This window comes from Amblyomma americanum, chromosome 6 (assembly GCF_052857255.1).
Source record: "Amblyomma americanum isolate KBUSLIRL-KWMA chromosome 6, ASM5285725v1, whole genome shotgun sequence".
NCBI lineage: Eukaryota > Metazoa > Arthropoda > Arachnida > Ixodida > Ixodidae > Amblyomma > Amblyomma americanum.
Genome location: NC_135502.1, coordinates 81,795,295 through 81,818,198, shown reverse-complemented (window position 1 = coordinate 81,818,198; position 22,904 = coordinate 81,795,295). Strand labels below are relative to the sequence as shown.

Genomic DNA, 22,904 nt, shown 5'->3' with positions numbered 1-22,904 from the left:
GTACACCTTATAGTCCAGACTGGTGAGACTAATAGGTTGATACGACCCAACCAACAGTCGTTTCTCCGGGTGGTCAATCTTGGGGATTAAAACAATGTGGGAGGTATTGAAGGGCAACGGAACTTTTTTTCGTTCAAAGGCTTCCGTAATCACATGGCGCAAGAACTGAGCCACACATTGTTTGAACGTTTGAAAGAAAACAGCATTTAGTCCGTCCAGCCCAGGGGCTTCCACAGATGGCAGGTCCTAAATTGCATTGTCTATCTCTTTGCAAAGTAATAGGCAATTGTAGACGCTCTTGTTTCGTCATCCAGTGTTGGCACCAGACATAAAAAATCTTGCTAAATGCCGTCTACAGTCCCAAGCTTATAGCTTAGCAGCTGTTCAATGTGGTCTTCTACTGCGCGCTGTATAGCGGCGCTTCTCACAGCAGGTCCTTCGTAGGAGGCGTTAGGGCGCGCTCGCGCCTCTCGCTGCGTCGTATGAATTTCTATCTCATCACATTAATTGGCGAGAATACTCAAGTGTACCTAAATAATGTAAAGACGCACGGACACTGTTTTACTATGACTTATTTATGATAAAACGTATCGAGCCCCTGGCATATGCCATTTTGACTTCATTTAAAATGACAGTTCCGATATTTACATATTCTAAGATATTAAATATATCAGGTGATATATTGTGAAATGCTTTTGCCACGTCAAGCTGCAACATGGCGACTTTGCGCAGCAACAGAAGTTTGCAAGATAATTCTTGCAGTGTATACAATAGTTCAGATTGTGCGGTCTTTAATACCACACGACCGCCGCGGTGGCTGAGTGGTTATGGCGCTCGGCTGCTGGCCCGAAATACGTGGGTTCGATTCTGGCCACGGCGGTCGAATTTCCATGGAGGCGAAATTCTAGAGGCCCGTGCACTGTGCGATGTCAGGCGGTCGAAACCTCCGGAGTCGTTCTCTGCGGCATCCCTCATAGCCTAAGCCGCTTTGGGACGTTAAATCCCTGAAACTAACCAACCAATGCTGCACATTTGGTGTGAGTTTAACAATTGTTTTACTACACTCTGCATCCTCCTTGGCAAACTTTCATAAATGGTTTATCATCCACATTGGTGAGGCTTATCACTTGGTAAGCAGCCACCAATAGAAGTTTGGCCGGATCATCTGGTTTAGGTATAAGGACAATATGGGATGCTTTGAAAGACGGTGAAAGTCGTTTTGCATAGCACGCATCATTTATTACGCAGTGCACTGCCTTGTTAATATTAGCTTTTAATTACTGATAGGAATTGATTTTAATTCACCGATACTGGGGATAAAGATCCCAAAATAAAAATATATATTTTTTTCTGATAGACACTTCACCTTTCTTGAGCAAATGCGTCTTCATGTGTAATAAAGACGCCGCTTTCTTTGCAGGTATTTCTTTGCGCGTTTCCTTGACTACCAACTTCTCAAGGCAATGGGCTCGGAAAGCAATCAAGAAGAGCCTATGGCGTTTTGCTGCGTGGACAGGAAAACGCCGGCAGTTGATAAAATAAGGTATGTGCAGCCCTGATGCGTGTTTTTCGCTGGGATAACGTGTAAAGAGTGGCTTTCTACAAAGTATGTTGTGTACATATCTCATGCACTTGCTAATTGAAAGTATTTCAGTCAGAAAATTGTGATATTTCCGACTGCCACTTAACAGCACCACACAGCTTATTTGCTTACTCAATCGTTGACGGCCAGCTGCATAGTGCTATATCACCTTTGGGAAAGCCTATATTGGCAATTTGGTTTGTGTCATTAGTATCGGGGGGGGGGGGGGGGGGGGATTGACGCATAACAAATGTAGTACCTCTTAGCACATAGATCTAGGCATACTGGTTTGTGTTGTCTGGGTATTAAGAAGCAGAGAACGCAACTGATGGGATACGCAGACAAGAGGAGATATATGGCGGGCACGTATTACAACATTGGGATTCTTTGACAGCCATGTTACAGCAGAACAAAGCGCGTTTGCGCAGAAGCTAGCAAATAAAGACAATAGAATGCTCTTTAAGTCGTCACACGATACTTAAGGAATGAAACATCGAACCAAAGAAGCAAGGAGTCTAATACCCCTGTCACACTAGCAAATTTAATGTCATTCTAATCGAATGTCATTCAATGCCTGGAACGTCATTCGGTGTCTTTCGGTGCTACACGGTAAAAAATAACGTCATTCGAAAATGATGGCAGTGACTATCAGTGAAAAAAAATAATACAATTCAAACACATCAACGCGCATAAAATATGCTACAAATTGTTGTGTAGTGTTTTGAAAACGGGTGAGGAGATTTTTGTGCAATATTATGAGCAAAAATATTATTTCTGGCCATTCTGCGGCACTTCAGCCATCAAAAGACAAGCCAAGTACAAAGTCAACCACAAATCCGAAAAATGTAAACAAACAAAATGGCTGACACGGTGGCGCGCGGCGACGCGTGCAGCGTGGAAATGACTTCTGAAAGGTGAAGTGCTAAGTGACATCTTTAAGTACTTCCGAGCTAAACGAACATGTAACGCCAACCAGCAAGAAACACGCAACCCAAAATGATCGGCGGTCGCGAGAAAGGCCCTGCTTCACGGTCGGCTGCTGCCGTTGGCTGCTGCTGGGACCGAGAGTAATAGCTATCCACGACAGCTACAAGTGTGAAGAAGTTCGCACCAAAATTAACATTTTTTAGCAGAACTAAATAAATACAATTTCTAACTTTGACAGTGCGCACACGATTTTTTCGCGTCGCTTGTTTCTGCTGCGCGTATGGTGTACAGAGTACACATTCGGTTCGACATCGAATGCGAATGAGTTTCGTGAACTCATTCGATAGCGAATGTCATTCGAACCTAATGACATTAAATGTTCCCGTGTAGCAGCAGATTAATCGCATTAGCTGTGAATGCCGTTCAAAACGAATGACATTAAATTTGCTAGTGTGACAGGGGTATAAGATGTGACATCAACGATTTACCATATCGTGGTCGAAAATATGGGCATAAATCACTTCGCATGACTCATTCACATGCTTCTCATAACAAACGCCTTCGATGATTTTCATGTCTCATGAGATGCCCCAATAGTCGTTCCTTGTAATGCGGTGAGCATGTGCTCAAACAGCGACTGTCTCTTATTTTACTGCGCAAGCAGTACCTGTGTAACAACTTGAAAAATCTGGCTAAAGCAGAAATTTGTGTTTGTTGGGATGCATCCATAGTGCATCGATCAGCAGTGTATCAAAGACAGAACGGAAATAAGGTACAAACAAGCACTGGAAGATTCGCTGTTTATGCATTGTGAACATAATGGCACTGTCTGTAGCCTCGAAGAGTGAACCCTTCACCCTCCAGGAGCTCCACTGACCAGCCATCTCGATGCTGCATTCCCGCAGCTATAGGGGCATGCACCTTGTATACAACTCCACACCCTACCTCCGTTCACTTTAACCCTTGGGAAGCACCGTTAACCTCCCACTCAATCGACCCTACACTCCTGAAACATCACCCATCGCCAACCACGTACCACCACTCTCCACAAAGCCTCCACATTCTAGAAGCACATGCAGCTGCGGGACAAGAAAGCCACGGTCAGATTGGATTCACAGACGCAGTTGGAAAGCCAGCTGCCCTCCAGAAGCACCGCCGACCACCTCCAACCTCCAGCACCCCACACCCCTATGCTCCTACCGCCAACGCACCCACTGCCACTCTCGAGCCACCATCCCACCACATCTCCACCCTCCGGAAGCGCCACCCACCACTTTTGTACTCCCATCTTCCGCTCGTCCGTATTTTACAGCGAAAGCTGCTATAGATTTGGTTTAGCCGTGTAGCCCTACATTCCACCGTGAAACATACAGCGTCAGTCGAAAGACCTTTAATTGTTTCTTGGTGAATAATGTAATTTAACTTAATTAATGCAACTTTGTTTATTTCGGTTGAATTAAACTCAATCGCCCCCTGTAAACCGTGGCAGGTGGCGGCCAACTAACTACTGCAGTTCACTGGCTCCAAAGTTGAAAGAGGGAAATCAGCCTCTCTAAGTTTGAGGGAGTGGAGAGTGAAGGCAAGTGTGGTTGGGAAGATTGAGAGAGGCTGGCAGGCGACGGGCAGCCAGTTTAGATTTCTCTGATTCGCATGAGCACAGGGCAAGACTTTCTCTTATGGCTAACGATGTAGTTTAAACGCCCACAAGCACGGCTGAATGGGTAAGCCAAACACACAACAGCTTACGTTGATTAATGCGTTAAGCCGCTTATCGCTACTATTTTTCTTCCTCTGGCGCTCTTTCCATCACTAATTCTTGTCATTTTTGTACAATGGTTCTTCTTTTCGAAAAGGCTGCGCAAGGTGTCACTAAAATTTTGTCTGTGGTATGGCTGCTTCGAAGAGGTATAACATTTATAACCTTTATTCTGTTATTTCTTTTTTCAGACGCATGATGGCCTTCGGCGCTTCCATAGACTGGAGGGAGGCTTTGCAAATGGCAGCAGGTACTCCAACGGTTTCAGCTCAGCCTTTGCTGGAGTATTACGAACCACTCTTCGTCTGGCTTAGGCGAGAGAACTCTAAACTAAATAACTCGATTGGATGGTAAGAAGTCTTCAAGCAAGCTCGTCACCCTGAAGAAAAAAAAATGCCCCAATTTGCCTATTAAAGCTGAATGCGACTTAGGAGCTCTAGCAAGTGTGCCCTTGTTGAGCTTTGATTACATTTTTTAGCTTTTTATAAGCTTGAAAATTCAAGCTGCACCAGTATTTCCATGTCGTTCCTTAGTTTCTTCTTGTGATGGGCCACCTGAGCTGCTCGTTGAGATTCGAGTATCAGTTTATTCCGCTCGGCTTCCGTACACGCCTTCCGTCTGCACGCTACTCCAACGACTTCATCATTCGCTTCTTATTTCTCGCTCCTCACCTCTTCCGCATCCCTTTTAGCAACGTTATACAGCCTTCGCCGCTCTGCTTCAGCTTGCCGCCTTGCTATATCCACTGCATCGGTTGACTCACGTTGGCTTTTTCTCCTTGTGCTTTGCTGTTCAGCTCATCGTACGCGTCCTTCGGCTTCGGAATCTGGTCGAAGAACCGTCTTCATCCATGATTCACCGTTTTCTGCACTGCAAGTTCCTCCGTCGACTTCATCCTTCGCCTCTTCTTTCTGGCATCTAAATGTGCGCTCAATATCGTTTCTCGCTCTTCTTCTTCACACCCGTTCTCTCCACTCGGCTGCAGCTGGCATGACGTCCGCCTCCCATTGGCCGCAGCTGGCGCGACGCTCCTCTGAGCTTACCCGAGGCGCCTCCCATTGGCTGCAGCTGGCATGAAGCTTCTCCCGTATTACCCGAGACTTCTCCCTTTGGCTGCAGTTGGCATGATGCTTCTCCGAGCTTCCTAACATTGGCTGCAGCTGGCACGACGCTCCACCGAGCTTACCCGGGTTGCTCCGAGGCTTCCCCCAAAGAGAGGACGTTTTTTTCCGCTAGCGAGGCATCTAGTGCTAGCGCACTGACACAAACGCTTTTTTCCCAATATGTCCTTCACAAGGCTATTCACTGAGCAAACAGGTCAAGAAAGAAGTGTTCTTCGTAACATGTTGCAAATAAAACGGCATATAAATTATTTTTGGTCCATTGAACAACTTATTTTGGTACCATAAAGAAGTTTGGCTTCAATCATTTGATTTTTTCTCTATACCAAAATTGTTGCCGACGTTACTTGTCATCTTTTAATGTAGAAGCAAATTTCCAGAGTTACATATTAAATTACAGTTTGTTAGAAAATAAATCATTCATATCATTAAATCAGTGGTATACTTGATGCAGTGATTTGGCTAAAGACGGAAGACATGCCGTAAATTATGTACAGTTGCGGATGAAATTTTACGGGACGGGATTTTGCGAGAAAAATTTTACAGCTGTGACGCCTCGCTAAAAAGTCGGCGGTTATGTGTTCCATCAGATGAAGCTTTTGCGTTTTCCATTTGCCTGCTTCGCTTGACCGGGCAAAAACGGCCGCCACCGTCTGGAAGACGTTGAAGTAACGAACGTTAGCTGTTTGGTTTACTAGACGAAGAAAGCGAAGAACGCACCCGTTGTCGAGTTACACCCCCTCAAGATACGTCCCAGACGGAATTTGCTTCGTTTGTGGGGGTCAAGGTGGGTCTAGAATTCGGCTTGCGGTGCGATATGGTAATGCTTCAATTAGTAATTCTATGTATACAATGTTTACATGTTATTTAATTGTGGTTTTATTTATATACCACAACCAATAGGGTTTTACTTGCCTACCAAATTCGGTACACAACGGATGGGTGCCCCTTCTTGTCGGAGTATATATATATTGCAGAAGGAATGGTTGGTTGGTTCTGATTTAATATCTGCTGCGGGTCCCATTTGGACCAAAAAAAATGTTTTTTTGGTAAATATGGCGGAATGCTTGAAGCACTCCGGCACGGCCTGGCCCTGTATTGCACTGCCTCCGGAATCGGGCCGGGACATATTAGCGCGCACGGATCTTTCCTTAACTTTCCTCTCCTATCTTTAGATTCTCCTACTTTCAGCACGTGGCAGCGGTTGTGGCTCAGCTTAAGCCAGTGGGCAGGCCCGTGCATTTTCCTTTTCTTTTTTCCTGTCAGCAACAGCAGCAGCAGCAACGAATGTATACACATAAAGCGGTCCTGTAACGGGACAGTTTTCCTCTCGTTATATATTTTTTTGGAGGGAAGGGGGAGAGAGATGGGAGGGCACAACCAATTTTAATGACCGGCATTTTGGCGGCCACATAGTTCCACCTCTATCCACTTTGGGCCGTGACGTCATCATTGGCACGCGGCAGGTGGTCGCTTCTACAATGCTATTGAAGATGGCGCTACAAGTCTCAGTGCAAGATGTGCTGTTTTCTAATGGCTGCAACAGATTGCGCTGTGATCTCAGGGTGGTAGTAGACCCCAAAAAACGTGATGAGTAAGAGTTGACGCTCTTAAAATAACTTTTCCTCCAGGAGCCTCCAGCCAGTAAATTTTCGTCCATGACTGTACATAACATTGATCAAGAAAGCTCTACAAATGTCACATCAGCCGTGAACAAAAGGTACATTGGGTACGTAAGCTGCCGACTTCGTAAGTACGTCGTTTGAAGACACGAAAAATATTGCAGAGTGAGTTTAACTATTTAGCGTCTTGACTTACTTTTTCGTAAGTGGATTTAGTTACTGCGTCAAAGGTGGCCTGGTGACGATCCGTTCTTAAGAATTGTGAATATTGCCAGGTGGCTCAGATGACAGCCACCTGGGTTGATTGACGATAGTCAGAAGGCGGGCTTGAAACGCAAACAAATTTTTGGTCTAGCCTGTGCCCAAAACAGAAACAACTGCACGGCCGTGACAGCAGCAGGTGTGTTGGGTGGTCGTCGAAGACCAAAATGACGGTCGCTCTCGGCGGTAGTTAATTTAAAGACAGCCTCCAACGTCCGAGATGAGATGCACGAGCAAACGACAACTGTCTCGAAAACCGTCGAAACAGCCAAGCAGGATGTGTTTCTTCCAGAGCACTCTGATCTATTTTCGCCTAGCAGGCTTAGTGATAAGGCCAAGTGCCACACCCGATAAACCAACATAAAGACCAAAGCAAACATTGTTTCGCGGCAGTATGGTGATCAAAGCGACTAAACGCACGGAAAGTAAACGGCTTCTGATCGTTGTATTGTTAAAAACAAAAACAAAACAAAGCAGGGAATAAAGGAAAGAAAAGACTGAAATGATGCACCCATGCACTTGTAACTCTGTGAGAAGAAAGGTCATAAAGTACAAAGGTGCTCATCAGACAAAATGGAAAAAGCAGTGCGAAAGGTTGAGACTGGAACGAAACAAAGGTACAAGCTGTGCTTCGCCATTTGAACTATATTTGATATATAAGCCTTTGAAGCAACAGCGTTAACTGAGACGACACCATGACAACTTAGTTAGCGAAATAGCTGATTTAACGAAACGAACGAGAAAACGCTGTTGCAATTATTGCATTTGTTGAGTACCTTAAAAACACGAACGACCACTCACACCTGGACCAGGTGAAAATAGATTAGCGCTTACCACTTAGAAAAATGAGATAATAAAAAGAACAATTAATAATTTAGTGTCAATCAGTTTGACTGATGTAGTAGAAATGCGATAGCAATCTTCTGTCACTCGCCAATCTGTTCCAGCTCTGATTCTATTTCAGTTATGATTCTATTCTAATTCTTAGTCCATTCCCTTTCACTCTCCAATCTACTGCAATTGTGGTTATTTTCGAATTCGGACTACGCAACTACGTAAAATGCTTCACATTGTTAGATCGCAGCAAGTCCTCATACCACTACAGGTGCAGTGGCGCTGTGATTAAGCGATGCGCCACTGCACAGGCAGGTGGCTGTTTCAAAGACAGCCGATGGTGGGGGTTGTGAGACCGAAGTTGTTCTTTCCGAGCATTGCGAGATAGAATAACTCTCACATGCTTCATTTTATCCCGCGTAGTTCTTGAGAGGCTGTATATTTTACACGTCGGCCTGCAGGTATATCCTTCATTGTATTTACCATTTTCTTTTTTGCTGAGTGATTGTGCCTCCTGCGTCCCCATTCTTTCTCTTGCAAGCTCAGATGGGAGAGAGAGGAGGACTGAAAGAGAGGAGGAGGCTGACAGGTGGTGGCAGGTGGAGACAGGGAAATTGCCCTTAACGCCACCTAGCAGGTAAAGGCTTCGCAGAGACTCCGCCGAGTAGTTTTCGGCTCCATGACCCCCCTCGCATTATACGTCTACCGCCAGTGAGTATCCAGCTCACGGTGAGCTGGTTTGCAAGACCAACGTTCGGCTTTACTATCGTTCCAGTGTTAAAACAAACAAAAAAATTTGTAGATCTAGGCTTAACGGCTTACCGCATGAATAAGCGAAAGCTGTTGTTTTGCCATATAGCTCTCCATGGTGCCGTTGAACCACCCACAGGTGGCGGATTTCTCCGTCCTCGTTCTAACTACCTCCTTCCGCTATGGCCACTCTCTGGGTACTTCCCGTGGCGGCCCCCTACCAAGAGGGTTGCGCAATCCTCCGCTCTCGCCCTAACCTCCCAAGCCACTTGGTCACCCGTCGCCTCTTGCTCTCTGTCTCTTCCCTCTCGACCTTTCTCTCTCCATCTTCTACCCTAAATGTGAAGAGGAGACTTTCATCTCTCCACTTTTCCACCTGCCTACAATGGCATGTGGCTACTGAATTGAATTTAATAAAACTAAATTAAAGAAACCTAATTCGCAAAATTTAATTCACAATTCTGGCTTTAAACACGAGCAAATGCGTGAAAATCGCGTCCGACTGTCAGTGACGTAAAATATGAAAAGTGAAGTAGTGCACAATCTGCACAAAAATATCACTGCGCAAAAAAATGTGTTTTTGGAGGTTGGCCGTGGTTGTGTGGCTCGAAGATATCAGGAACGAAAAAATTCACTTCTTTTAAGGGCTAATTTTCGCATGCCAGAGAAGCAAGCAACACACACCGTTTCTGACACTGTATTGCGTATTTCTTTTCTGAATTTCTTAAATGCGCCGTGCTTGTCCGCATCATTGAAAGCAAACTTACAGAGGAGCGATATCAGAAATCGAACCGATTTGAGGTGCATGAGCTCGAACCTGGGCTCGAAGCTCCCGTCTATTTGCGGCAAGCCATATAACTCTACGTGTATCTCTACGTGGCTGTAACGGGTATTCCGCGCAAAGACAGTCCGATAAATTTCTCTTTCTCTTTGGACTTGCACAGTGGTGCAGAACAGTTTGATAAAAAGAAAAAAAATTGGAGGGGATACTTAAGCATCGCCGTAAAGGTATGAGGCGATAGCGTAATGGGTTAATTCTCACATATGCAGACTTCGTCATCCTCTACTTTACATTAATAGATCCCGGGAAGTCCTCATACCGCTCCTGCAGCAATGGTGCAGCGGTTAAGCGATGCGCCACTAAACTGCGATAGCATCCTAGTGGTGAGCCCGGTGAGGCCCAGGTTGCTCTTTTCGAGCGACCAATCATTAATTTAACTGCCACCTACCACGGTGGGCAGTTTGCTCACCCTCCGGTGGGTAGGTTGGGACGACGCCGCAAGGTCACCTGACCTAGGTGGCTAGCGTGCCTTCTATGACGCTCTCTGGGCACCACATGTCAGAGACATGCTCGCGATTTTTCGCTCACAATGCCGACACCCGGTTTTATGCGTAAAGGGTCGCGTTAAAACTAGAGCAATACAGGGATCGGGACCGCTGCACCGAATAAAATCTTCGCACTGTCATCACGGCAGGTCGGGCGCGAGCTTCCTGGACCATGCGCACACAGCGCCTCCGCACGGCAGCTGCGAGCGGCTGCGAAGACGGCGCCCGACTGCCATAGGAGAGCTTTCTACCAGGCATCGAACGATTAGAGAAAACTCTGGCCTCGGACATGGTCGACTATTTCTCCATGATATTGTCACCGACAAACGGTCGAAGCACTCAAACCAGGTTTAATCAGACGTGCTGGGAGTGCAAGACAGCAGGGAGATCGAGCGAGGAAGAAGACAAAAACCTCTAGGCCCTCGATTGCGCAAGGCATGACAAGTCCCATCTAAAACAGTTCGGACGCGGTATGGCGCCACTGGATTGCTTGGTACTGTGGCATTACTTGCCCTCTCTGAAGGGCAACGACTCGGTGCAGCAACAATGAGAAGCAGGAAGGCAAGGGACGGCGAATGTTCCGGCGGCTGGTGTATACACGCCTGAAGCGCTAGCGGGCGTGGTAAGGCTTCATCCGTGCGACATGGATGACTTCGAGGGTCGGCCAAAATATCGGCGCAGAAGCTTTTCGGAGCGCCCACGCATGCGTATTGGGCTCCAAACCCAGACTTGTTCGCCGGGCCGGTAACTAACAGCTCGGTGGCGGAGGTTATAGCGGCGAGCGTCGAGGGCTTGCTGGTGCCGGATGCGCTGTAGGGCGACTTGGCGGGCGGCCTCGGCGTGACGAACGAATTGGGCAGCACCCATAACATATGAGGTGCAACTAGTCGGGAGCAACATGGCGTCAAGCATGGTTGTGGCTTCGCGACCGTGCACTAAACGAAATAGAGTGAAGCGCGTCGTTTCTTGTAGAGCAGTGTTATAGGCAAATGTGACGTAAGGGAGTATGGCGTCCCAGTTGCGGTGGCCTGCGTCGACATACATGGAAATCATGTCGGCAAACGTCTTGTTGAGCCGTTCGGTTAGACTGTTCGTTTGAGGGTGGTAAACTGTTGTTTTGCTGTGACTTCTGCCGCTAAGGTGCATAACCTGCTGCGTAAGGGCCGAGGTGAACGCCGTTCCCCTGTCAGTTACAACGATGATGGGTGCACCGTGACGAAGCACAATATTTTGAACGAAAAAGTTCGCAATTTCGTCAGCGGCACCACGAGGGAGAGCTTTAGTTTCAGAGTACCGGCTGAGATAGTCGGTGGCGACCACAATGTAGCGGTTACCCAGCGAGGACTCGATAAATGGGCCGAGTTAGTCCATGCCGACTTGATGGAAGGGGACTTGGGGCGGATAGATAGGCAGCAGTAGTCTGGCTGGCTTAGTGGGCGGCGTCTTGCGGCGTTGGCACTCGCGGCAAGTTCTGACGTAACGCTGGAGAATTGCAGGAACCCTGGGCCAGTATTACTTTTGGAGTATCCGCGCCAAAGTGCGGAAAAAACCCAGGTGACCAGAAGATGGCTCATCATGGCACGCCTGCAGGACTTCTTCGCGCAAGGCCGCAGGTACGACGAGCACATAGGCAGCTTCCATCGGGTTGTAGTTTTTCTTATACAGAACGCCATCGCGCAAACAGAATAATGACAGTAAACGTGAGAAGATTCGCGGGGGCGACGCAGCGCTTACTTTAAGATACTCAATCAGAGGCCGTAGTTCACTGTCGTCAATTTGGTGTTGAGTGAGGATGGACGTAGAGATGGCGCCGAGAAAAATAGAATCGTCGTCGGGATCAGCTCGGTTACTCTCGATAGGGGCACGAGACAGACAGTCGGCATCACTGTGCTTCCTACCGGACTTATAAGCGATGGTGGCATCGAACTCTTGAAGGCGAAGGCTCCAGCGTGCAAGCCGTCCCGAGGGATCTTTGAGGTTCGCCAGCCAACAAAGCGAATGGTGATCACTGACGACTCTAAAAGGGCGGCCGTATAAATACGGGCGAATTTTATTTATTTATTTATTAATACTGCAATCCCAGGAAGAGATTTTCGCAGGGTGAGCATACAGAAAATAGGTAAGTACAAATAGTAAGTACAAATGCCCACAGAATTGCCAGGCATTCCTTTTCAGTAGTAGAATAGTTCGCCTCCGAGCGTGACAAGGTGCGGCTTACGTATGCGATGACACGTTCGATACCATCCTGCCACTGAACAAGGACCGCACCGAGGCCGATGTTGCTGGCGTCGGTGTGCAGTTCAGTGTCAGCTGACTCATCGAAGTGGCCAAGGATGGGCGTACTCTGTAGACAAGTGCGGAGGTCTTCGAAGGCCTGTTGTTGCTCCTGGCCCCAAAGGAACGGTGCGGCATCTTTCGTGAGGCGGGTGAGGGGCTCAGCGATCTGGGAGAAGTTGGGCACAAAACGCCGATAAGAGGCGCAGAGACCCAGAAAGCGGCGCACATTGCGCTTATCGATTGGCACGGGAAAAGCAGCGACGGCGGCTGTCTTATCGGGGTCAGCGCTGACTTTGTTAGCGCTCACGATGTGGCCGAGAAACTTGAACTCCTGGAAGCCAAAGTGACACTTTTCGGGCTTCAGGGAAAGACTGGCCGAACGAATTGCTGCGAACACAGCGCGCAGGCTCCTCAGATGTTCTTCGAACGTGGCGGAGAAGATAACTACGTCATCTAGGTAAACTAGGCAGGACTGCCATTTTAGATCGGCAAGCACGGTGTCCATCATTTGCTGAAAGGTGGCAGGAGCCGAGCACAGGCCGAAAGGAAGCACCCGGAATTCGTACAGACCATCCGGTGTAATAAAGGCGGTCTTTCCCCGGTCGCGTTCGTCCACCTCGATTTGCCAATAGCCACTGCGTAAATCTAGTGACGAGAAGTACGTGGCGTGGCGTAACCAGTCCAGGGAGTCATCAGTGCGCGGCAGAGGATAAACGTCTTTTTTGGTGACTTTGTTTAGACGCCTGTAATCAATACAGAACCGTAGGGTTCCATCTTTCTTCGCCACTAGAACAAAAGGCGATGCCCACGGGCTCGTCGACGGTTGTATCACGTCGTCTTGGAACATTTCTTGAACTTATCGGCGAATGGCATCCCGTTCCTTCGAAGAGATCCGGTAAGGTGGCTGGCATAACGGTCGCTGGTTTGCGTCAACTATAATGCAGTGCTTTATGAGCGGAGTCTGCCCAACCTTGGAGGTCGAGGCAAAACAGTCGCGGGAAGATTCGATAATGCTCTCGAGGCAGCGTTTATGATTAGACGGGAGGTTCGGGTTCACGTTGGTTTTTATGGGAGTGGTCGGTGCCTCCACTGATGCCGGGATTTCGGACAGCGAGTGCTGTCCCACGAATTGGCTAAGTTCTTCGAAATGCGTTATAGCTGTTTTTCCAGGCAAACACTGGAGTTCAGAACCAAAATTGGTCATTAAGTTCGGTTCGCCCACTGTTCAATTCAATAATTCCGCGAGCTACACAGATTTGCCGACCCAGGAGCAGTGAGATGCTGGCTTCAGCGATGCCAAGAGTGCTGGGGCTGTTATCACACTCGACGGTAACAAACATGCTGGCTCTGGACGGGATCAATACGTGGTCGTCACAGACGCATAACTTAGTCCTGCGTGGTTCTTTATCGTCGTCGACAGGGCCTTGGGGGAAAACGACATTATTAGCTCCTGAAGGTTGATAACAGCACCGTACTACTGAAGGAAATCGACACTGAGTATGAGGTCTTTGGAGCACTCGATTAACACAGCAAAACAACCAGGGAAAGTAACACCGCGGATCTGGATTCGCGAAGTGCAGACACCGATCGGAGTTACCACGTGGCCACCAGCTGTCCGGATCTGCGGCCCAGACCAAGGGGGTCAGAACCTTCCTCAAGGCCGTGTCTAACCGTCTGCTCATTACTGAAAAATCGGCGCCGGTATCTACGAGTGCGGTAACATCGTGGTTGTCGGCGGATACCGATATTTCGGCGGAGACCAGTCGGTCGCAGCGCGTCGTCGAGGTCGTCGGGTCAGGTCGTCGTCGGTCGGAGCGTCGCGGCGAATCGTCGGGTGGAGGCTCTTGACTCGGTCCTGTAGCGGCGGCCCTACCCCCGGAGGACGCAGTCTTCAGTTTTCCCGACGTGGGGACGTACCTCTGAACTGGCCAGAGGATGACGGGCGGCCGGGCGAAGAGAACCGCCTTGGGGATGGCGATCGGGACTGGTGTCGCTGCGAGGTCGAAGATTGCATGTTATCGGCCAAGTACTGTTCGATATCCCGTGGTCTTTCACCGTAGCGTGGTCGAGGTGCGTCAGGTGAAAACCCCCTTAAACCCATTCTGCGGTAGGGGCAGTGGCGGAAGATGTGGCCGGGCTCCCCGCAGTGGTAACAGAGCGGCCGATTGTTTAGCGTACTCCAAACGTGCGCTTTGCTCACGGGTGGCCTGAACTCCTGCGGCACGAAGGGTATAGTTGCGACTGGCTCCTGCATGTATGGCACAGGAGCGACGGGGGAAAAGGCTCGCATCGCTGGCCCGGGACTTCGTAGCGCCTCGCTGCACGTCATAACGGAGGCCGCATGCTGTGGAGCCGGGGGTGGCTGCACAACTCGTCGGATTTCTTCGCGGACCACGTCAGTAACGGCAGCGACGCTGACCTGTGGAGCTTCAAAGCGAAGTTTCGCCAGTTCCTCGTGCACAAGGCTTCTTACAAGCTCCCGAAGCTCCTCGGCGGGCAGCAACGTAGGCGTGTACTGGGACTGGGAAGCGGTTGCTAAAGTAGCCTAACGTCCGTAATGGGCGCCCCGTTCCTGCAGAAAGCGCTCGATACCCATTGCTTCCTTGGTGAAGTCGGACACTGTTCGTGGCGTGTCACGGACCAGTCTGGCAAATAGCTGCTCTTTTACGCCACGCATTAAGTGGCGTGCCTTACAGTCGCGTCATGTCCTCTATGAACATCGCGACGCTCTCATTCGGCTGCTGTGATCTTGAGCGCAGGGCGACTTCAGCCTTCTCCTTTCGTTCGCTGGTTTTGAACGTGGCTAAGAGCTCTCTGCGAAAGATCTCCCAGTTAGTGAAGCAAGCTTCATGGTTCTCATACCATGTCTTGGCCGAGTCCTGTAGAGCGAAGTACACGTTCCGCAATTTGCTGTCGCCGTCCCACTCGTTGAAACCCGTCACTCGGTCAAAGCTGGCCAACCAGTCTTCGACGTCTTCAAACCTCTCACCGTGGAATGATCCACAAATCAGGTAACAAACATTCTCCACTAAACTACCGGCTAACAGCATTCCTTGTAAACTTTTCGAACACATCTTGTTTTCTCACCTAGCTAACTTTCTAGAATCGAACCCTTTCTTCTCGCGATTTCAACACGGATTCCTAAAATCATATTCATGCGAAACCCAACTTCTATCCTTTACTAATAAGTTGCATGTTATCCTTGATGGTAACTCACTAACTGACTGCGTGTTCATAGATTTCGCGAAAGCGTTTGATAAAAAGTGTCATAACTTACCACTATACAAATTACAGCAACTTAACCTGGACCCAATGATTCTAACCTGGCTTGAAGCTTTTCTTACGAACCGTAAACAGTTTGTTTCTATTAATGACGTCACCTCAGATCCGAGTGTGGTTCACTCCGGTGTTCCGCAAGGTTCTGTGCTCGGTCCGCTTCTTTTCCTTATTTACATTAACGATCTACCCTCCAGCATTTCATCTCACATTCGCCTATTCGCCGATGACTGCGTAATATTCGTGGAAACAAAATGCGATAGCGACATATTAATGCTACAATCCGACCTCGACTCCATCTCAACCTGGTGTAAATCTTGGCTAATGGACCTTAATGTTAACAAGTGCAAATTCATGCGTGTGTCTCGAGTGACTAATAACTTGCCCTCTTATCGCCTTAACAGTTTGTCTCTTGACTCCGTACACTCTTATAAATACCTCGGTGTTCACATAACTAATGACCTTACCTGGACTGCTCATGCCACACATGTCGTTAACAACGCCAACAAAACAATTGGATACGTTCGTCGTAACTTTGCTAAAACACCATCATCGCTGAAGCTTTTACTGTACAAAACACTAGTTTTACCTAAACTCGAATACGCAGCATCGATATGGGATCCTTATCACCAGAACTTAACGCACTCACTTGAGATGGTCCAAAATACAGCTGCTCGATTCATCCTCTCTAACCACAACAGAACTGCAAGCATAACCAGCATGAAATCTAGTCTCGGTCTGCCATCCCTTGCGTCCCGTCGTCGAGCACTTCGTCTTCGCCTTTTTCATAAACTTTTTCACCATTCTTACCTACGCGAAGAAGTTATTTCACCCCCACAGTACGTGTCAACACGCATGGATCACGCCCACAAGGTTGGAATGCCATTCTGCAGAACGAAAACCTACATTCATCCCTTTTTATTACGGACATCCGACGAGTGGAATCACCTTCCCGCACCACTGGCACTAATCGATGATCACCGTTTATTTCAAGATGCATTAGCTAACACTGTATAACTAGCAACCTTCTGTAATATCGTGCTCATATTTCTATGTTTTACTAGATTGTATAACCACTCCCCTCTATAATGCCGTATGGCCCTGAGGGTATTTCAAATAAATAAATAAATAGATGGGGGTGACCGAGGCGTGTGAAGGACGAACGGCGGGGCATTCCCGGAATGCTGACTTGACTGGCTAGCCGTAGCAAACGTCATGGCCCTTGCTGGTCTTGCGAGTTGGCCGAACTCTGGCTGTAGGCCTCGCAGGCGGCGGCTCACCTTGTGGACTCGTGTTGTAGCCACGCGTTGAGAACTGGCGTCGAGAGTGTCCTCGAGGTCAGCGTACATGGACCGTTACCCAGCGGCTCCACCAAATATGTCACCGACAAACGGTCGAAGCACTCAAACCAGATTTAATTAGACATGCTGGGAGTGCAAGACAGCAGGGAGCTCGAGCGAGGAAGAAGACGAAACCTCTAGCCCCTCGAGTGCGCAAGGCATGACAAGTCCCAACTATAACAGTTCGGCCGCGGAATGGCGCCACTGGATTGCTTGGTACTGTGGCAATATCATCCGGCTTCATGGCACTCCCCACCAACTGCTTGCTGATCGAAGCCTCTGCTTTCTTTATAAACTGATTTACGAGTTTCCCCTCTAATAATGCCGCAGTCACTAGTTTACTGCGGCCCACCATCCCCACAGGAACTGCCTTACTTAGCCTTTCTTAGTGCCTTTCAGCCAGTCACTTGCCGGCTTCGCTTTCAATTTTATTTGGTTTCCAGATTTCTTTGAATAGTTTTAGTCGCAGGCAACATAGCCGCAAATTAGGCCCACGGAAATGAAAAAAAAATACGCGTGGACTCTTTGATTTACGTATCGGCCGAGCGCCAAGCCGCCACGGGAATGGCTGAAAGGCATTCCACGCGTTGGCTGATTCCTCCTACCTTCAGCGTTGAGTTAACAAAATAAATAAAAAAAGGCACGAGTCGGGACGTTTCATTCGATTTAAATTATGGAAATCAGCCGCGCAGGACAATAATTCGATGTGTCTAAGAATGCTCGGATCCCGCGGTAAAAAGACGAGCTTAGATTCCCCTTTAGTGCACCTTTAAGCTCCGCCTTTAAGGGTTTCATGCGACCGCAGTTCCTGTGGCCCATGCAGACACAGACGATTTTCCCTCTTTCACAATCACGATCATTATGTGGAAGACCACACAAAATCCACATAAATCCCCGCCTTAACCGATTCGCATGAACGTGCCTGCGTGGCGTATCAATAGCGTGTCTCAGTCGAAAGCCGAGGGTCAGCGGCTATAATCCTGTGTAGGGTTCATGGGCGCGGTTACTGGGAATACAGCAATGAGTTTGCTGCTAGAAGCTTGACAGGCGACGCACGTAACGTGAGTCGTCGCCTGCTCCGCGTATATACGACGGTAAGGAGGAAAACGGCGGCAGACCGCCCGTGAGCTTGGTGAGTTGCTCCCGGTTGCTCCGATCGCCAAAGATGGGAGCAATCTTGGTGTGGCAGCAAGCAGGTGTGGCAGTTAATGCACCTTCATTTCCTGAAAGCGTACAATTATTATATTATTATCATTAAATGAAAAAACCCACGTGATGTGCATGTCAGTGCATGTTAAAGAGCGTCACATGGTTGAAATTTATCCGGAGCCGTGTACTACAGCGTCTCATATCTCAGATGCAGTTCTGGCCCGTAGAATCCCAAACATTAAGCAGTCTTACAAGAACGTGCAGAGGTGACAATTATATACCAGGCATACGCGAATCGTCAACTGCAGCTGCATCAAAACACTGTTGGAATGTGATAAGCCTCGACTCCCAATGAATATTTGGGAACAAATAATAAAAATTAATCATTACAAATCGGTGATAAAATAAATGCCGCCAGTGAGAATCGAACTCACGCCCACTGGTTTACGAGACCAGCGCTCTGCCACTGAGCTACAGCGGCCACAGGAGCTCTAGTTAGGTGTCAGTATATTTATACATAGAAAAAAAACTCTCATTAGCGCGAGTGCCATACTCGGTGTTGAATTGGAAGCGTTTTTGCAATGCTCCTAATTAAAGAAGCAAAAGCAATGCGCCACCTGAACTGCGGTTCACGAGTAGAATTACAAATTTTTCGACAAATCAATACAAACATTGCCAAAAGCAATACCGTGTACCATGCTTCATGTGACATGTACAATGTTACTAGTAGAAATAAGAAGAAATGACGAAGGACGTTTTGAACGTTTTGAAAACATTAAATCAATAATTGGCGTTCTTCTGTAACGACAATCTCCATCGCTTGCTAATTGCAGTCGTCTTGATCGCCGTGGTGTTCAAGAGGGACTTCTTCCTCTTTTAAGCCCGTCACGCGCGCTCCGCCGCACTGAACTGACTCTTTAAAGTCGCGTTCACTTGCATTGTATTTTTGCACACGTTCGGATATAGTTTACTTATGATAAAAAAAGGAATTCAGGACATATAGCTCATAGGACGGCTGAAGAGACAAGCTTTTCATGAACATGATAGCTAATCTAGTGTACTAATAGGATTCTTTGGTTTATATTTCCAATGATAAATCTAATCCTGGATTTCACAAATTTCATCGCTGTCTTGGAAATAAACAAAAAAGAAGAGTGTACAGGAAGGAAAAGTTTGGGACTGCTGCATCAGATTGAAAAGATACAGGAAGTGTTTAAAATGGGATTGTTTTGTTTATTCGCTCTTCCGAATACAAATATATTTTTACCTTCTGTCGGTCTCACCCTCTGGGCTCGTGTTGGAAGCCAACAGTCTCCGCAACGAATCTTTTTTTAAAATTTCAGTGTTCAAGAAAGCAAGAATAATAAAGAAATGGTCACAATGCAGAAGAAAAAAAACAACCACATGCCACCAGCGGGATATGAACCCACGACCTCCAAATTTCGCGTCCGGTGCTCTACCAACTTAGCAACGGATCCACGCTGCGGTGCTCCACGCTCCTCGTCACGTCACTTCCCCAGCGAGGGCGGGGTAGCGATTGTCATGTGGTGCGTCACCATGCAGCACCGACATTTGATGGACGTCGCTTTGCGCTCCCAGCAGGCGTGCGGTTCTCGAATGGCGCGAAAAATGGCTTAATTTTATTGAGTATGGAGGCGAGGGTAATCAAGCTTTCGAAATTCTAAAAATCGATACGGCTATTACTAACGACCAACTACAAATCTCTAACTGCAGTCAGACACCAATCGGCAATAGCTAAAAAGTTAGAATTAGTATTTAGTCAATCACTTTACTAGTACCAAGATTTCTCTGTTCTTTTTTTTTTATGTTTCCCAACACTTGTATTACCAATAAATTTCTCTTCACACCAAAAGCTTTTTTTTTAAATAGCGGTGGGCTTCACTGAAACAACTGCTGTAACGGCTCTACCTTACCGGTACGTAATCACCGGTGGGGCGAAGAAATCAAGGCTAGCGAAAAGGGTTCAAATTGAATTCAGGACAGCGCAGCGAGCCATGGAAGAGACAATGGACGAAATGGACAATGGTGGACGAAAATATAAAAATGGGGCCGGGAACAAGCACGAATGATGACATCGTCGCGTGTTGGTGACAACGCCGTGGATAGCAGACCAGTAGACCGTCACTGAAGTGAACTAGAATCCAAGTTGGACTTACTTTTGGAAATGTGGCGGTGAGTTTGAAGGATGCTTCACTCCCGCCACCGGTTAGCTAGCCTGGTATTGCACTACCTCCGGGATCGGCCTTGTCTTTAGCGCGTCTTTGCTATTTTGTCTTTCTATACCCTCTTTCAATTCTCCTACTATCTGCACGTGGTAGCGATTGTGGCTCGCCTTGATCCAGTGAGCAGGCCTGGGCACTTTCCTTTCCTTTCTTCCTGGCAGTAACAGACAGACAGACTCGCGTCTTAACTATCCTGTCTTTCTATCCCCTCTTACAACTCTCCTTCTATCTGCACGTGGTAGCGATTGTGGCTCGGCTTGAGCCAGTGAGCAGGCCTGGGCACTTTCCTTTCTTTCTTCCTGGCAGTAACGGACGGACAGACAGACAGACAGACAGACAGACAGACAGACAGACAGACAGACAGACAGACAGACAGACAGACAGACAGACAGACAGACAGACAGACAGACAGACAGACAGACAGACAGACAGACAGACAGACAGACAGACAGACAGACAGACAGACAGACAGACAGACAGACAGACAGACAGACAGACAGACAGACAGACAGACAGACAGACAGACAGACAGACAGACAGACAGACAGACAGACAGACAGACAGACAGACAGACAGACAGACAGACAGACAGACAGACAGACAGACAGACAGACAGACAGACAGACAGACAGACAGACAGACAGACAGACAGACAGACAGACAGACAGACAGACAGACAGACAGACAGACAGACAGACAGACAGACAGACAGACAGACAGACAGACAGACAGACAGACAGACAGACAGACAGACAGACAGACAGACAGACAGACAGACAGACAGACAGACAGACAGACAGACAGACGGCAGCGGTGATAGCAGCTCGTCGAAGAACAGTCACCACCGCTTCCGGCAGTGCTCAGTTTAAAGTCAGGATTCAGCATTTGAGATAAGCGGAATATAAGAACTGCAGTCATTACGACCAACGTGGAAGCAGACGTCGGAGATAACAAACTTTTGAGCGCGCTCTGGTGCCTATTTTCCTAGAAACAAAATGAGAAAACAAGGAACCAAACTTTAAATAAAAGATCAAACCAAACAACGCTTTGTGCCATTAAACCCTCTTATGCATCGACCGAATGCTCAAATAGAAAATAGAGGTATATAAAAGAAACGAGTGAAAAGAACGGCGTCCGTCGGCGTCCGTATTATAGTTTCAAGCCAAGCTCTGGGCATGCATGCCACCACTGCGAGGTGCCCGCTTGATTGGGAACAAGTTCCTAGTGGGCGTTACTACGTCGTTGGGGGATATTTTACGGTCCTAAATATCGGCGTAACTATTTTTCAATGAGTCTTCAGCTGCAAATTGACGTCCACTCTTATACGCGGTCACCAAGCTGGTATTCCGTGCCGTGTCGACGTTGACTGCAGGTTTGAGCGTCGATGCCTTGCTGGTCTTTAAACACCAGCTGGATGCCTCATCCGGCTTCTTGTGCACGTTGTACGTAGGCGGCGAGGTCGACGTTTATTTCATGTGTGACATGGTGGTGTTAAAACTTTATTGTCGTAAACACAAGGAGGTTTAGGGCATAGCGGTCATGATGATGAGAACTTTTAGATATTTTGCGTCAGTCCCGAGAGTCATTCGGTTGCATTGAGTCGAACGTGGTCGAGGCATTCAGTCCGTGCACAAGCTTAGACGGTGTCATATTTCTGTTGCTTCTTGCATCATGGTGTTATATGTAAGATCGTGGTTGAAGTAGTGGCGGGATGAACAGTCTGGAAAAAAGTTTACAGTTGTGCCTGCACTGACCGTTCGACCATGTGTGTGCACATGTTGTGGAAGTAGTACGCAAGTATGAACGAACAGCATTTAGAGCAGAATTAACCGAGCTAATTGGTTCATGACAGAAAAATTAGCAGCACAGAAGACGGGCAAGAAGAGAGAGACGCAAGAAAGAGGAAGCGCTCGTGTCTGTGTTTCTCTTCTTGCTCCTTCTGCTGCACTGTTAATTTTTGTGAACAGTCCCTAGCTCGAAACAGGGTCTGATGAGCATGTGAGTGGACAGCGTCAAGAACGACAACAAAACTGACATGGGGACAAGAAGTGCACTTAAAGGATGATGAATTTTAAAGCGAAAGCTTTACTACTCCGGCCAGCGAGCCATTTCGGTTCGTAGCGCCGTATGCCGTATGTCATACGCGTGGCCCACAAACGACCTTGAGCCGCCGTTGCCTAGCAACGCCGCAGCCGCGCTCCAACACATGGCGCTGCCGTCGATGCCCTCGCACCACCAGAAGTGTTCCGCTGGGGTAAAGGGAGAGGAGGTGTCGCCTCGCGGTATATATATATATATATATATATATATATATATATATATATATATATATATATATATATATATATATATATATATATATATATATATATATATATATATATATATATATATATATGCGCGCTTGGCCTTACCTGATACCTGATTTAATATCTGTAGC

General features: G+C 47.7%; 1 non-coding gene across 1 annotated transcript; it reads right to left on the bottom strand.

The window, feature by feature from the left end:
- Window positions 1-18,630: 18,630 nt before the first annotated feature.
- Window positions 18,631-18,702, bottom strand: TRNAT-CGU (transfer RNA threonine (anticodon CGU)). The gene has a single exon. It is a non-coding gene; the product is annotated as a tRNA-Thr (tRNA).
- Between the last annotated feature and the right edge of the window lie 4,202 nt (window positions 18,703-22,904).